The sequence below is a fragment of the Leptodactylus fuscus genome, chromosome 6, assembly GCF_031893055.1.
Source record: "Leptodactylus fuscus isolate aLepFus1 chromosome 6, aLepFus1.hap2, whole genome shotgun sequence".
In the NCBI taxonomy this organism is placed as follows: Eukaryota; Metazoa; Chordata; class Amphibia; order Anura; family Leptodactylidae; genus Leptodactylus; species Leptodactylus fuscus.
In genome coordinates, this window is record NC_134270.1 from 41,007,091 (window position 1) to 41,021,563 (window position 14,473).

The following is a 14,473-nucleotide window of genomic DNA, read 5'->3' on the forward strand; positions in this document are numbered from 1 at the left end:
AAACAAATGTGAAAACGTGAATTGAAGATGCCAATGAAATTTAATAAGACGATGGAAATTTAATAAGACGTGTTTTCCTTATACCAATATTTTTTACAATTAAAAACATTTTTGTAACAATAAATTTAGATTTAAAATCAAAAGAATTTTTTGTGTTATTTATACATTGATACTTAGTTGGTGCTCTCATATATAATAGTCCACATTATCACTATGTTTCCCCCTTATAATAGCTGCCTTATATATAATAGTTTCCTCTTATAATAGCCCCCTTATATAATAGTTTCCTCTTATAGTAGCCCCCTTATATATAATAGTTTCCTCCCTTATACATAATGGCCCCCTTATATATAACAGTCCCCTCCTTAACACAATCCACCTTATATATAATAGTTCTTCTCCTATAATAGCCCCCTTATATATAACAATCTTCCACTTATAACAGCCAACCTTATATATAATAGTTGTTATCCTACACTGTCTACCAATAAGTATTTAGACACATGCAAATCAAGATATCTGCGGTGTCACGCCTTCCGCCGTTAAATATCGTGTAGGAAACAACATTAACATTGGTCGCATGCAAGATGCCACGAAGTGAAGAGTTGTCCAATATTGAGTAAGGGGTAATTGTGGGCTACCACAGAAATGGTTGCTCCTTAAGGGACATAGCAAGCGAACTGAATTACCCAAAATCGACAGTGTCCTATGTGATTACGAACTGGAAGGTGAACGGTGACTGAAGGAATGTGCCCCGAGTTGACAGACCCCCAAAACTGGGAGATAGAGACCGATGGGTGCTGGCCAGAGAAACCGCACCCAACCGATGGCTCACATACACCAGGAGTGTCACCAGGCATCCGGGAGTATTGTGCCGCTCTATACCATTGGTAAGAAAGCATCTGCTGGGATCTACCAACTATTGTATAGGAATAAATGTGGTTTATCTATTCTACCAAAGCTGTCCAAATACTTATTGATAGACAGTGTATAATAGCACACACTTGTATATAACAGTACCCCCTTATAATAGTCCCCTTATATATATGTAATTTCTTATAACGCCATTATGTATAACAATCTCCCCATTATAATAGCCCTATTACTAATAATAGTCTCCCTGTATTTATGATAGTTTCAATGTTATAATAGTGTATAGTGCTTCGGATCCCAGGGGGCCCTAGACAATTGCCCAGTTTGCCCCCCCTAACACCGGCCCTGCAGACCACAAAATAACTAGCCCTTTAAATAAATACAGACAGCAGACCAGACCTTTTAACCCCTTTCCAAGTTGTACTACTAGTGCTGAGCGCTGCCCCCCACCATATGGCCCTTTACTACTCCTTTATGTTTTACTTCTATTGATATTCAGAATTTGTAACATTCACTTTAGATAAAAAACTGCAAAGAAATCTTCAGATTTTACCTGGATCTATATCAGCCACGGACTGCACCAATTACTGCAGGTTTTTATCTAAAACTCGTATAACAGTGACTTGTTTTTTATATTCAGTAGTAAGTTTCTGAGACTGGACAAGATTCTGATCTTCAGATGCTGCATCAGATGAAGCAGGAAATATGTGATCTGCTCTGTCCTGTATATTAATCTTTAGAACAATAGTAATGTCTTCTTGCTGAATAGTCATTTTCCTGGATTGGACAGGATTTTGATCCTTAGCGACATCATGGGTTACATTAGGTGATGCACCAGGTATATGTAGCACATCGCTTCCAACAACTACTCTACCAGTCTGGAATACATCTATAGAAATAACAATGTCTCCAAGATCTGCATCAATATTAATGAATTGTTTGGAGAGGACAGGATTTTGGTCTTCAGTGTCATCATCTGATCCATCAGTTCCATCAGGTGATCCACCAGGTCCATGATCTGCTCTGTCCTGTATATATAAAAACAACATCTAGTATTAAACTCCCATCATACATAGGGAGATCTGGACAACAGGGTTACCTTAGGGCCATGAATGATGAAAGGTGATGTGACAATTGACCATCCTATGGATGAATACTGTACAGATACAACGTCATCCATTGTGGTATAGTCATCAGATCAGAGAGTGATGAAAGATTTGGGCAGGTGGGGTATTTGTGGCACTAGAAGCCACTCTATATTTCTGTATAGCATACCTCCCAACTTTTGAAGAACCGAAAGAGGGACAAAATATGCGGCGTGCATAGCGCGCCGCTGTAAATTTAGCTCCGCCCACTTTTATGTTGACTCCGCCCATTCTCATTAATTTTCCATGTGCCCCCACACAGTATAATCCTCTTACAGTCACCCGTAAATTATATGTCCCCCCTATATCTCTCCTCTACTTTCATATACACCCTTCATCTGCCCCCAGTTTCATGTCCCCTCTCCATCTCTGCTCCCAGATTCATGCCCCCATCTCTGCCCCAGTTTCATCTCCCCCCATCTCTGCCCTCAGATTCATGTCCCCTCCATCTCTGCCCCCAATTTCATGTCCCCACATCTCTGCCCCCAGATTCATGTCCCCACATCTCTGTCCCCAGATTCATGTCCCCCCATCTCTGTCCCCAGTTTCATGTCCCCACATCTCTGCCCCCAGATTCATGTCCCCACACCTCTGCCCTCAGATTTATGTTCCCCCATCTATTCCCCCAGATTCATGTCCCCCCTCCATCTCTGCCCCCAGATTCATGTACCCCATCTCTGCCCCCAGAATCATGTTCCCTCCATCTCTTCCCCCAGATTAATGCCCCCCATCTCTGCCCCCAGATTCATGTCCTCCATCTCTTCCCCCAGATTAATGTTCCCCCATCTCTGCCCCAGATTCATGTCCCCACATCTCTGCCCCCAATTTCATGTCCCCACATCTCTGCCCCCAGATTCATGTCCCCACATCTCTGTCCCCAGATTCATGTCCCCCCATCTCTGTCCCCAGTTTCATGTCCCCACATCTCTGCCCCCAGATTCATGTCCCCACACCTCTGCCCCCAGATTTATGTTCCCCCATCTATTCCCCCAGATTCATGTCCCCCCTCCATCTCTGCCCCCAGATTCATGTACCCCCATCTCTGCCCCCAGAATCATGTCCCCACATCTCTGCCCCCAGATTCATGTCCCCACATCTCTTCCCCCAAATTCATGTCCCCACATCTCTGCCCCCAGTGTTCCACCTTAATGTCTACACACAAAGACCACTTAAACTCACCTTTTCCTCGCTCCCCCGCCGCTCTCTCCGCAGTCTCGCTAACACATCGCGCCTACACAACCACTAGCCGGAGTGACATGGCAAAGCAAGGAGCTGAGCTCTGACAGCTCCTTGCTTTAGTTGCGTATGTATTCAACTCAGATCTGCATGCTCCAGACGCAGATCTGAGTTGAAATCCGGACATACCTCCGTCCAACCGGGACCGCGGGACACGTTACCGAAATTGTGAGGTATGGTATAGGGCAGTGATGGCGAACCTTTTTGAGACCGAGTGCCTAAACTGCAACCCAAAACCAAATAAATTATCATGGAGTGCCAACACGGCAATTTAACCTTAAAACTCTGTGGGTCCACAATTGCAGACCCACAAATTACAGTCATGTGACTGGGGCTTTACAGATCTTGTACTGAAAGGTAAAGGTCTCAGCATTCTGTACTTTTAAACAATTAATTTTCACTATTTACATCGCACAGGATCTGTTTTATAGTTACCGTGCAATGTTATTACATCCTGTACTAATTTCACGTCTGCTATAAAACAAATACTGTGTGATATACATAGTGAGGGGACCCCACACAGTACAATCTGCCCCTCAGTGGCCCCCCCCACACAGTACAATCTGCCCCTCAGTGGCCCCCCACACAGTACAATCTGGCCCACAGTGGCCCCCACACAGGATTATACCTGTATACTCCACAGTAGCCCCCTCCCACACAGCATGAACTGGTCCACAGTAGCCCCCTCCCACACAGCATGAACTGGTCCACAGTAGCCCCCTCCCACACAGCATGAACTGGTCCACAGTAGCCCCCTCCCACACAACATGAACTGGTCCACAGTAGCCCCCTCCCACACAACATGAAATGGTCCACAATAGCCCCCTCCCACACAACATGAAATGGTCCACAGTAGCCCCCTCCCACAGAGCATGAAAGATCCACAGTAGCAGCATAAAATGGTCCACAGTAGCCCCCTACCCGCACAGCATGAAAGTCTACAGTAGCCCCCTCCCACACAACATGAAAGGTCCACAGTAGCCCCCTCCCATACAGCATAAAATGGTCCACAGTAGCCCCCTACCCACACAGCATGAAAGTCTACAGTAGCCCCCTCCTACACAACATGAAATGTCTACCGTTGCCCCCCTCCCCTGACAGTGCAAACAAACACAATATAGTTACCTGAAGAGCTGCCGGGTGTTCTCTCTTCTGTTCACTGCGCGCGCTGATGACTTACGTCATCACGCCCGCGCTTGTTCAGAGGTCACACTCTGTAGTCAGTGTAGGCCGCGTAGTACGCGTGGCCTACACAGAGCTACACTGACAGCTTTCAGCTGGATGCGCATTTGCACAACCAGCTGAAGGCAGCGATCGCTCACTAACGGGGAATCCTGCATCGGATTCGCCGTTAGTGAGCGATCAGGGCGACAGCACGCGTGCCAGCAGAGGGGGCTCTGCGTGCCCTCTCTGGCACGCGTGCCATAGGTTCGCCATCACTGGTATAGGGCGTGGAGGGATATTTATCTGTTACCCATTATATACACATGTAAGGGTAAGTTCACACGTCATTTTTTGGTCAGGATTTTGAGGCCGTAATCACCTCAAAACCCTGACCAAAAAGACGGCTCCCATTAAAATCAATGGGCTGAGTTATACAGGTGGTGCTTACTGTGTATAGTGTGATATTATGTAAGTTATATCACATCACACACAGCAGTATACCCAACAGTATGCACAGCAAACACATCACACACAGCAGTACACACAGCACATGCAGCACTATGCACAGCACACATCACATACAGCAGTACACATAGAACACATCACACACAGTGTAACACACAATAGTACACACAGCACAAACAGGAGAACACAGCGCATATCACACACAGCAGTACACATAGCACACATCACACACACCACATATAACACACAGCATTACACACAGCAGTATACACAAAATGATCAGTGTGACTGTCGGTGTGATTAAAGGGATTGTATGGGTGAGCTCAGAACTGGCTTATAACTATGGAGAAATCTGTTGTCATCTGTCAAGATGTGCTGTGGATCTAACCTGCAAAAATACTGTAAAATGTCTTAATGGGGCGATTACAAGATACTCTTATAAATGTACACAACACAGTATGGACACTTACATCTACAGGGTCAATGGGAATCCCCCGAGCAAAATCTGCAAAATAGAACAAGAAGGTGCCAGAAATATCAGGACATCATATTCACAAACATTTTGAAGTTTATGGTTATATCTGTCTCTAGGAGAGCTGGGTGACAACTAATATCACTTTACTATTCCACTACAGAAATAGTAATCTGGCTATTCCCTAACAGCAGAGTGATAATTCTACCATAAGACCCATCTTTATGGAATATGCCATTGTATAACTAGGCCATTCTGTAGCCTGGAGAAGCTGGGTCAGAAGCAATGTTGTAGAAAAGGATTCTAATAATAATGTCTGCACTTACCAAAGAAGCTGTTGAAGAGCCCAAGGAGGAGAAGAGCGGCTGCCATCATGGTGGGAATGACTGGGGTGAAGTCTTTACCTGAATAATCTCAGCTCAGCTGTAGATACCTGCAGCGGGTGATGCCGCACTACATATAATACCAGGATACGATGCACACTGACTTCATCTGCACATATTTGGCACTTGCTGGAGAATAAAAGATGCCAAGATCATAAATAACAAACCTTTACGTTATTTGCTGGGACAATATTCCTCATATGGTGTTTGCTTTAGGTCCAGTTTTGCAACTTGAGAGTAATTGTATCTTCTACAGACACTAGATATGGTGATACCGCTCCAAAAGATCACCTCTATGAGACGACCACTCCATTACCCACATTTTTCCTTTCGTTTTGTACAGTACACTTGTGTAGTTCTATGAAATACTGAGAGTACTGAGCATGATAGAATAACAATGACTATCTGGTGACAATGGCGCCTGGTGGGGTGGGGTATATTAGGGATCTCGTGAACTTTAGATAAAATAAGCCACACTGACATGGACCAAATTGTGATAGATAGTTAGAAGAAGGTTTCAGAATATCTCAAAAACATCAGTTCTTTTGGAGAGTTTCTAGTGTGGTTAATACATACCAAAAGAGGTCCAAGTAAGCACAACCAGTGAACTAATGGCAGGATCCAGGACTAATGCCAGGAACTAATGCCAAGGACTCATTACTGCATGTGTAGAGTGAACACTAGTCCACTGGTCTGATCCCACAGAAGCACTGGAGCAAAAACTCTGAAAATTTCCAGGTGGCTATTGTGTCAATACACAAAGGGTATCACAGTTTGCCATGTATGTTGACGTGCAGCTAATGACCAGTCCAAACGCCAATTTTGACCTAAGTCCACCACCATAAATGGACATATAATCATCATACATGGAGCAATGGAAGAAAGTGTCTGATCGAATGGATCCCATTAAACATTGCGTGGCCAGTCCAATAGTTATGGGTCACTCTTGATTCTCAGGATATGATATCCTGACATTAGGTTTCATGTGGATGAAAGATGACTCCCAAACTGAATAACAATGTAATAATAAAAGTACCAAGAGGCATTGTACGCACTGATGGTGATGAACAGATCCATGACAATCATAGAAGGAGTGATTCTCTTCTTAAAGTGACCTTGTGATCATGTTCTTATGTATCATGATTTTAGTTTCCCAAATCTACCTGTACCATTTCCAGGGGTGTTTAGATAAACATATTAATACACTAAAGACATAGGAACGTTATGTCAATAAATCCAAGAAGACCAATATTAAATATTGTAGTTGTTTTAGGTTTGTTGTCCTACATATCCAGAACCCATGGACCATTTTTCTTTCATTTCCTACACGAGCACTGAGCATGCTCAGTAGTTCAGTACCACCCTATGTTTTTTTGGTCAGGAATTTGGTCAGGAAACTGACTCAAATTCCTCCTCCAAAAAATGCCTCAACATACAGTCCTATGGTGAGGCGTTTTTAGGAGGAGGAATTTGAGTCAGTTTCCTGACTAAAAAACTCCATGTGAACGCAGCCTAAACTCTGAGGCTGATTTCACACTGAGTCAGGATTTTGAGGCAGAATCCGCCTCAAAATCCTGACCAAAAAAAACGGCTCCCATTGAAATCAATGGAAGCTGGTCATTTTTTTTTTTCTGCGAGCAGTCTGTTCCGGCTGCCGGAAGAAAGAAGCAACATGCTCATTATTCAGGCAGATACCGCGGCCAGTTCAACCACGGACGTCCGCCTGGAGACACTCCCTCCCGACTAGGCCCATTCATTTAGACCTAATCCAGAGCGGAGTGCCGCAACTGGATGCCGTTTTTTTGGTCCGGAATATGAGGCAACCTCTGCCTCAAATTCTGGACCAAAGAACCCCGTCTGAACTCATCCTAAGGAGGCATTCACACTGGGTAATTGTTTAAAAAAATTAATAAATAAAAATAAATATATAACAAAATATTACTTGTGCCAACTTTCTACCCATTGAAGTCAGTTGGAGTCTTTTTATCAGCGCTGATTCTGTTGCAAGTTTTCGTGGCAGAATCAGCGCTGATAAAAAGAATCCAATTGACTTCAATGAAGGTTTGCTGTGTCTATCTGTTCAGAGGCCGGAGGCGCTACCAGGAGATGGGCCAGTACACCAGGCAAGTACACCAGGATACGTGGAGGGGGCCGTAGGAGAGCAACAACCCAGCAGCAGGACCACTACCTCCGCCTTTGTGCAAGGAGGAACAGGAGGAGCACTGCCAGAGCCCTGCAAAATGACCTCCCACAGGCCACAAATGTGTCTGCACAAACGGTTAGAAACCAACTCCATGAGGATGGTGTGAGGGCCTGACGTCCACAGATGGGGGTTGTGCTCACAGTCCAACACCGTGCTGGATGCTTGGCATTTGCCACAGAACACCAGGATTGGCCACTAGCACCCTGTTCTCTTCACAGATGAAAGCAGGTTCACACTGAGCACATGCAGATCGCCGTGGAGAGCGATCTGCTGCCTCCAACATCCTTCAGCATGACCGGTTTGGCAGTGGGTCTGTAATGGTGTGGAGTGGCATTTCTTTGGAGGGCCACACAGCCAGCGCCGCACCTCCCATGAGGCGACCTGAAGCGAGCGCTTCAGGCGGCGCTATGCCAGGGCCTCAGGGAGGGCGGCATTTTTGCTAACCTAAGCCAGTCCAGGACAAGCTGTCCTGGACTGGCTTAGCACCGAGCGGTGGTTTGGGGAGGCCACTGGAGCAGCGCTGCTCCGGCAGCCTCCCCTCACGCTCAGGCAGAGCGCAGGAAGTCTCCAGGCCTGCTCTCTGCAGGCGAAAGGTGCTAAGCCCCGCCCCCTTGATCCGCCACGCCCCCTCTGCTAAGCCACGCTTCCACTCCGCCCCTTCCCTCAGCGGGGGGGGGGGGGAGGCGGCTTTCTTCAGTTCGCCTCGGGCGGCGATAGGGGCAGGATCACCCCTGCACACAGCCCTCCGTGTGCTTGCCAGAGGTAGCCTGACTGCCATTAGATACCGTCCGCAACCTCATCAGGAGAATGCCCAGGCGTTGTAGGGAGGTCGTACAGGCATGTAGAGGCCGCACACACTACTGAGCCTCATTTTGACAAGTTTTAAGGACATTACAAAGTTGGATCAGCCTGTAGTGTGTTTTTCCACTTTGATTTGGGGGGGGGGGACTCCAAATCCAGGCCTCCATTGGTTAATAAATTTGATTTCCATTGATGATTTTTGTGTGATTTTGTTGTCATCACTTTGCAGCTTTACTGCAATACCAGACATAACCCCTAGACAAGCGGGGCACTCTTACTACAAGAATGTTACCATGTTTATAGGTAACATTCAAAGGTCTACAGGAACTTGATATCAGTGTCAGAACCTTGTGAGCAACGCAACACATTACACAACACATTACCCTGGGGAGGCTGGGAAAATAGGCAGAAGTTGATAATAGAAGTTGAGGGTATGTGTTTCACAGGAATATGGAAGACGTAGGAGGGAACAAGAGAACAGTCATTTCAGCCTGTGACATATAGAAGCCTAAAATATTGCGCGCAATTCAACAAAAAAAAAAAATTAAAACATTTCATTTTAATCAAACTGAATTACAATCAATTGGATGAACGACAATTAACAAATATAATATGTAGACATAATTTTAGATATTTTTGTTCTTTACTTTGTAATATTACAATTTATTATTAGTTATTTTCCTGATTTGTTGCCTTAATCCAACCTTCAATTTTTCAGCTGTTGCAAAGCTGGAACTCTCAGCATGATGGCCGGAGACCAAAGACCTTTAAAAGTTCAGTTCTTTTTTTATTGATGGTCTGTCCTCAGGATAGGTCATCCATATAAGATCAGTGGGGGTCCAAAACCCGGGTTTCCTGCTGATCAACTGAGAATAGGTCTTTATACAAACTGGAGAGCCCCTTTAACATTACACTACAACAAGTACCGTATTTTTCGGACTATAAGACGCACTGGACTATAAGACGAGGTTTTAGAGGAGAAAAATAGGGAAAAAAAATTTTCAGGCAAAAAATGGTAAAATATTTAATATATGGGAGTTGTAGTTTTGGAACAGCTGCAAGGCCACATTGACAGGTGAACCTGCAGTTGTACGGGGATGTATAGGGCGTTTTTTTGTGGGGCCAGGTGTACTTTTTAGATATACTATTTTGGGAAATGTTTATTGCTTAGATCACCTTTTATTTAATTCAGAGGCAAAACAGAGAGAAAAACCCGGCGGTTTAGCACTTTTGATTTTGACGTTCACTGTACATAAAAATATTAGTAGACCGGGCATTTTCAGACACAGCGATACCTAATGTGTATGTTTCACAGTAATGTTATACTTTTATATGTATTCTAGGGAAAGGAGGTGAACTTTTATTTATTTTATTTTTTATTATATTTTTTTTAAGTGTTTTTTTTTTTGTTTTTTTACTATTTTATTTTCCCCCGCCTAGGGGGCTTGAACCTGCAATCATTTGATTGCAAGTCCCATAGATGGCAATACAAGTGTATTGCCGTCTATGGGAGATTCTATACATTACTATCGCGGAGTGTCATAGACCAGCCTGGGAGTCTTCATTAGGCTCCCGGCTGTCATCGGAACAGGTTGGCTCCTGCGGCCTCGCCGTGCAGGAGCCGGCCTGCATCACTAAAGGTATGGGACCGGCCCCGGGGCTAACTAACTGCCGGGACCTGTGGAGGAGGAGTGGATTTGCAGCATGGCCGCGCTACTGCCACCGCTGGTTTTCTTCAGCGGCAGGAGTGTGACAATACTGCAGGCCCCGGCAGCTAAGACAGTCCCCGGCATCTGCTGTAATAGACCGGCGGATGCCGGGGAGTGTCTTAGCTGCCGGGTAAGTATTGTCACACTCCTGCCGCTGAAGAAAACCAGCGGTGGCAGTAGCGCGGCAATCTGCAGGCCCCGGCAGCTAAGACACTCCCCGGCATCCGCCGGTCTATTACAGCAGATGCCGGGGACTGTCTTAGCTGCCGGGGCCTGCAGATTGCCGCGCTACTGCCGCTGAAGAAAACCAGCGGTGGCAGTACCGCGGCCATGCTGCAAACCCACATTCAGACTATAAGACGCACCCTCATTTTCCTCCGAAATTTGGGGGGAAAAAAGTGCGTCTTATAGTCCGAAAAATACGGTATGTGATTGAAGAGTTCTAGAACATAGACAATTAATTGGACTGAGGCAATGCTGAGATACAGTCTGAGCTATGGAGCCACTAGGCCGAACCACTCACTCTGACTTCACTTTTAATTTTTCCACAGCCCGACTCGGACTCCTGCTTTGACTTCCTCATAAATGACTGACAGCGATGGTCAGTCAGAAGCATTAAAGGGGTTGCCCCATCACAAGGATCCTATCTATACTGCTTGTTAATGTGAATGTAAGACTTTTCCTAAATACATTGCTTCAGCAAAACTGCTTTGTTTGTCCACTATATTACTTTATTCATTTCTCTGTTGACACATCCCTTGACTTATCAGGTCAAAAGTTAAGTGATATATCTGCTGCTCTCTGGGGGGAGGGAGGAGGGGCTAAGTGCCTGGAGGGGGGGGTAGTTTATATTTTTTTTGGGGGGGAGGGGCCGCCAATACAGACCCGGCATCCGCTGTAATAGAGAGGCGGATGCCGGGGAGTGTAGACGCCGGCACAGGTGCCTGCGACATCGCTACGCTCCTGCCCTGCATGAAGCCAGCAGCGGCAGGAGCGATGCGCTATTCCGGAGGGGAGGGGGGAGCGGAATAGCAGCATTGCTCCTGCCGCTGCTGGCTTCATGCAGGGCAGGAGCGTAGCGATGTCGCAGGCACCTGTGCCGGCGTCTACACTCCCCGGCATCCGCCTCTCTATTACAGCGGATGCCGGGTCTGTATTGCACTGTGAAGGCTGTACATCCGATGCCTAGCTGCATCGGCAGCGCACACGCAGGGCCAGTGGCATAGAAGTGACGACTTCTCGCCGCTGGCTTTGCATATGTAACCCCGCCCACCAATGATGCAACAAAGCCGGAAGAAAGAAGAATTTACAGCATCGAAGACTGGTGAGTATGCGACGTGGGAATATCCCTTTAAAGCTTCTGAATTCCTGTGACAGTAGATATGTAATAAAATATGCATCAAATTAATTATACAGTTATTAATATTGTATAATACAGTATAATTTAAAATAGTAATCATATTATTTTGAAGGCGGAATTGGTAACTTCACGACTCCGACTCCCTATCCTGGGGTACAACTCAGCCTATACAGTAACATCATGCAGCTTAAAGGAAACTCTAGTGTGAGGATAAATAATGAAACAGATAAAAGAAAATTCCTTTTATTATCCTAGTACCCAACAGACTGATTTTATCTTCTGACATTGTTACCACTTCATTGTTTGCTAGCGATTAAGTTTCTTAGAGGATTGATGTGTTCTGGAGGACCCCTAACAATATCAGTCACTTTGATCTTGCGAGGGTCATAAATGCAATCTTCTTCCTGGTTACTAAACCCCATAGCACATCCTTGGGGCAGCCAAGCGGACTCATATCCATGGTCATGCCAGATAACTCGCAGTGGGTGAGCAACACTGTCAAGTCTTTTAACCTTTCCCACCCTTACGGAAAGCTTCAAAACCACTTTTTGATCTATGTGTCCTGGTGGATATGCTGAAGCTTTCTGAATATCTCTACTGACATAGACACCTCGCCCCAGTGTCCCAATTTCAGAAACCCGAAATCCCTCCTTTATGATACTGTAGGCTGCGGTTACACTTGTGCCATGATACATTGTATAGAATCTTCTTCCAGGATACTTTTTTGCCATCTCTTATGTCTTCAGAAGAATCTCAAGTGAACATCTAAGAACCTGCAACCAAGAAAAATAAGTTTTATGGTGTTAGTTACAAAGAAGACAACTCCAAAGAAGTCTTATGACATTATAAGGATGTTAGGTTTTCTCATTGCTGACAGCGAATAATATAGAAACCAGAGGCCCAACATGAAATTCCTAGGCCGCAATGCAAAATCCACTTACCATGTGTTAGCTATAATACTGGTGTCTTCTTATGTTGTAGTGAGGCCTCCTCAGGTTACAGGCCCTGGTAGCCATTGCCACCTCTGCACCCACCCATATCTATGCCCATGGTAAAAATCCCCACAAGTGGACGATCTCTTTCTTTAGAGACCAAAAGCAAGAATGACTAGGACCAAATGAAGATCCACATCAAAGGAGAGAAAAAAATTCTACCAAGACAGTTCAGAACTTTTAGGGCTAGTTCACACGGACTCAAATGGGCCAGATTTTGACACAGGATCCGCGTTAGAATCCAGCTCAAAAAACCGCCTCCCATTGAAATCAACGACTTCCCACGTCAAAATCCGGACCATTTTACTCCGTGTGAACTAGCCCTAAGACCGCTTGGGGACCTGAAAGACGGAAACCCTATCTGCAGAAACCCGCGGACCCCATAGACTATAATGGGGTCTGTTGTGTTTCCGACCATTTTATACTGAAATTAGCGTTGAGAAAAGACCTCCTTGAAGGTTTTTTCTCCCCGCTGATGTTAAGAAGAATCTGGGGGAGATACTGAATGCTGCCTGAATTCTGGTGGGAACCGAATGTCAGTGAGATCACACGACATAGCAGAAGAGAAAAAAATACAGTTTCAGCAAATAAATGTTACTGTTTGCATAAAGAAAAATTTAATAATTTTTCAATAAACTATATCTTTCAGTTCATTATGGTTTTCTATACATGTCTTATTGTCGACATTCTTTGTTTACCTCTAAAGCAGGGCTCAGCAACCTTCATCAGGCCTGTTGCTGCAAAACTACAACTCCCAACATGCTCCATTCAGTTCCATGGGAGTTCCAAGAACAGCAGAGCAAGTTTGCATGCTGGGAGTTGCATTTTTACAACAGCTGGAGTGTCGTTGGCTATCTACCTCTGCTCTAGAGAATTAAAATAAGTCCATGGTCATGTGATGGACAGTTTTTGATCATGTGATTGAAACAGGAGAAAATTAACTTTGAAGTGATATGCATAAGAGGCAGTTGGTGCACTGGGGGCGGGCCTTTAGCTTCTGAAGCACTGCTCTTGTCACCCAGAACCCTACCATCTCCTGCCTGCACCATCCTGTGCATTGGCTGGGAGTAGGTCTTTCCACAGCTATGGCATCATACGACCTACTGTCCTTGAGCAGCAAGAGCAGTGCTCCGAGAGCTGCACCCCGTGTGCACCAACTGCCTCATTTGCATTTCCTTTCAAAGTTGAGTTTCTCTAAATCTACATAAGTGACATAATTCTCTGTGATGTAGTGGTTGCAACTACTTCAGGAAGGTGATAACTCCCAATGAATTAGCCACTGATGCATGCTTTTAGACACAGGCAGTCTCTCCTTGTATAGATACTGTAGCTTTGTTACCTGCAGCATTGCCAGAAGCTCAGGCCCCGCAGCAGCAGGATTACAAATCATCAGCACAGGAATGAGCAGCAGTCTATGACATGTAATGTGACTGCCAGAGACCTGAGCCTGCATGTAGTACAGTAAATCTATCCAATTGAAAGTGCTTGTGTCCAACCAGCTACAATCCTGCCACTATTTCTGAGAATCCTGATCTCTCCCGGAAACTACTAATAAATCAAAAGCAGGGAGACTTCCATGATTTCCATTGTCCTTCCCTATGCAATATTAGTTTGAGGTAAGGGTTCTTTGTGTATGTCTATAACTGCATGCATATATGGTTATATAGCAA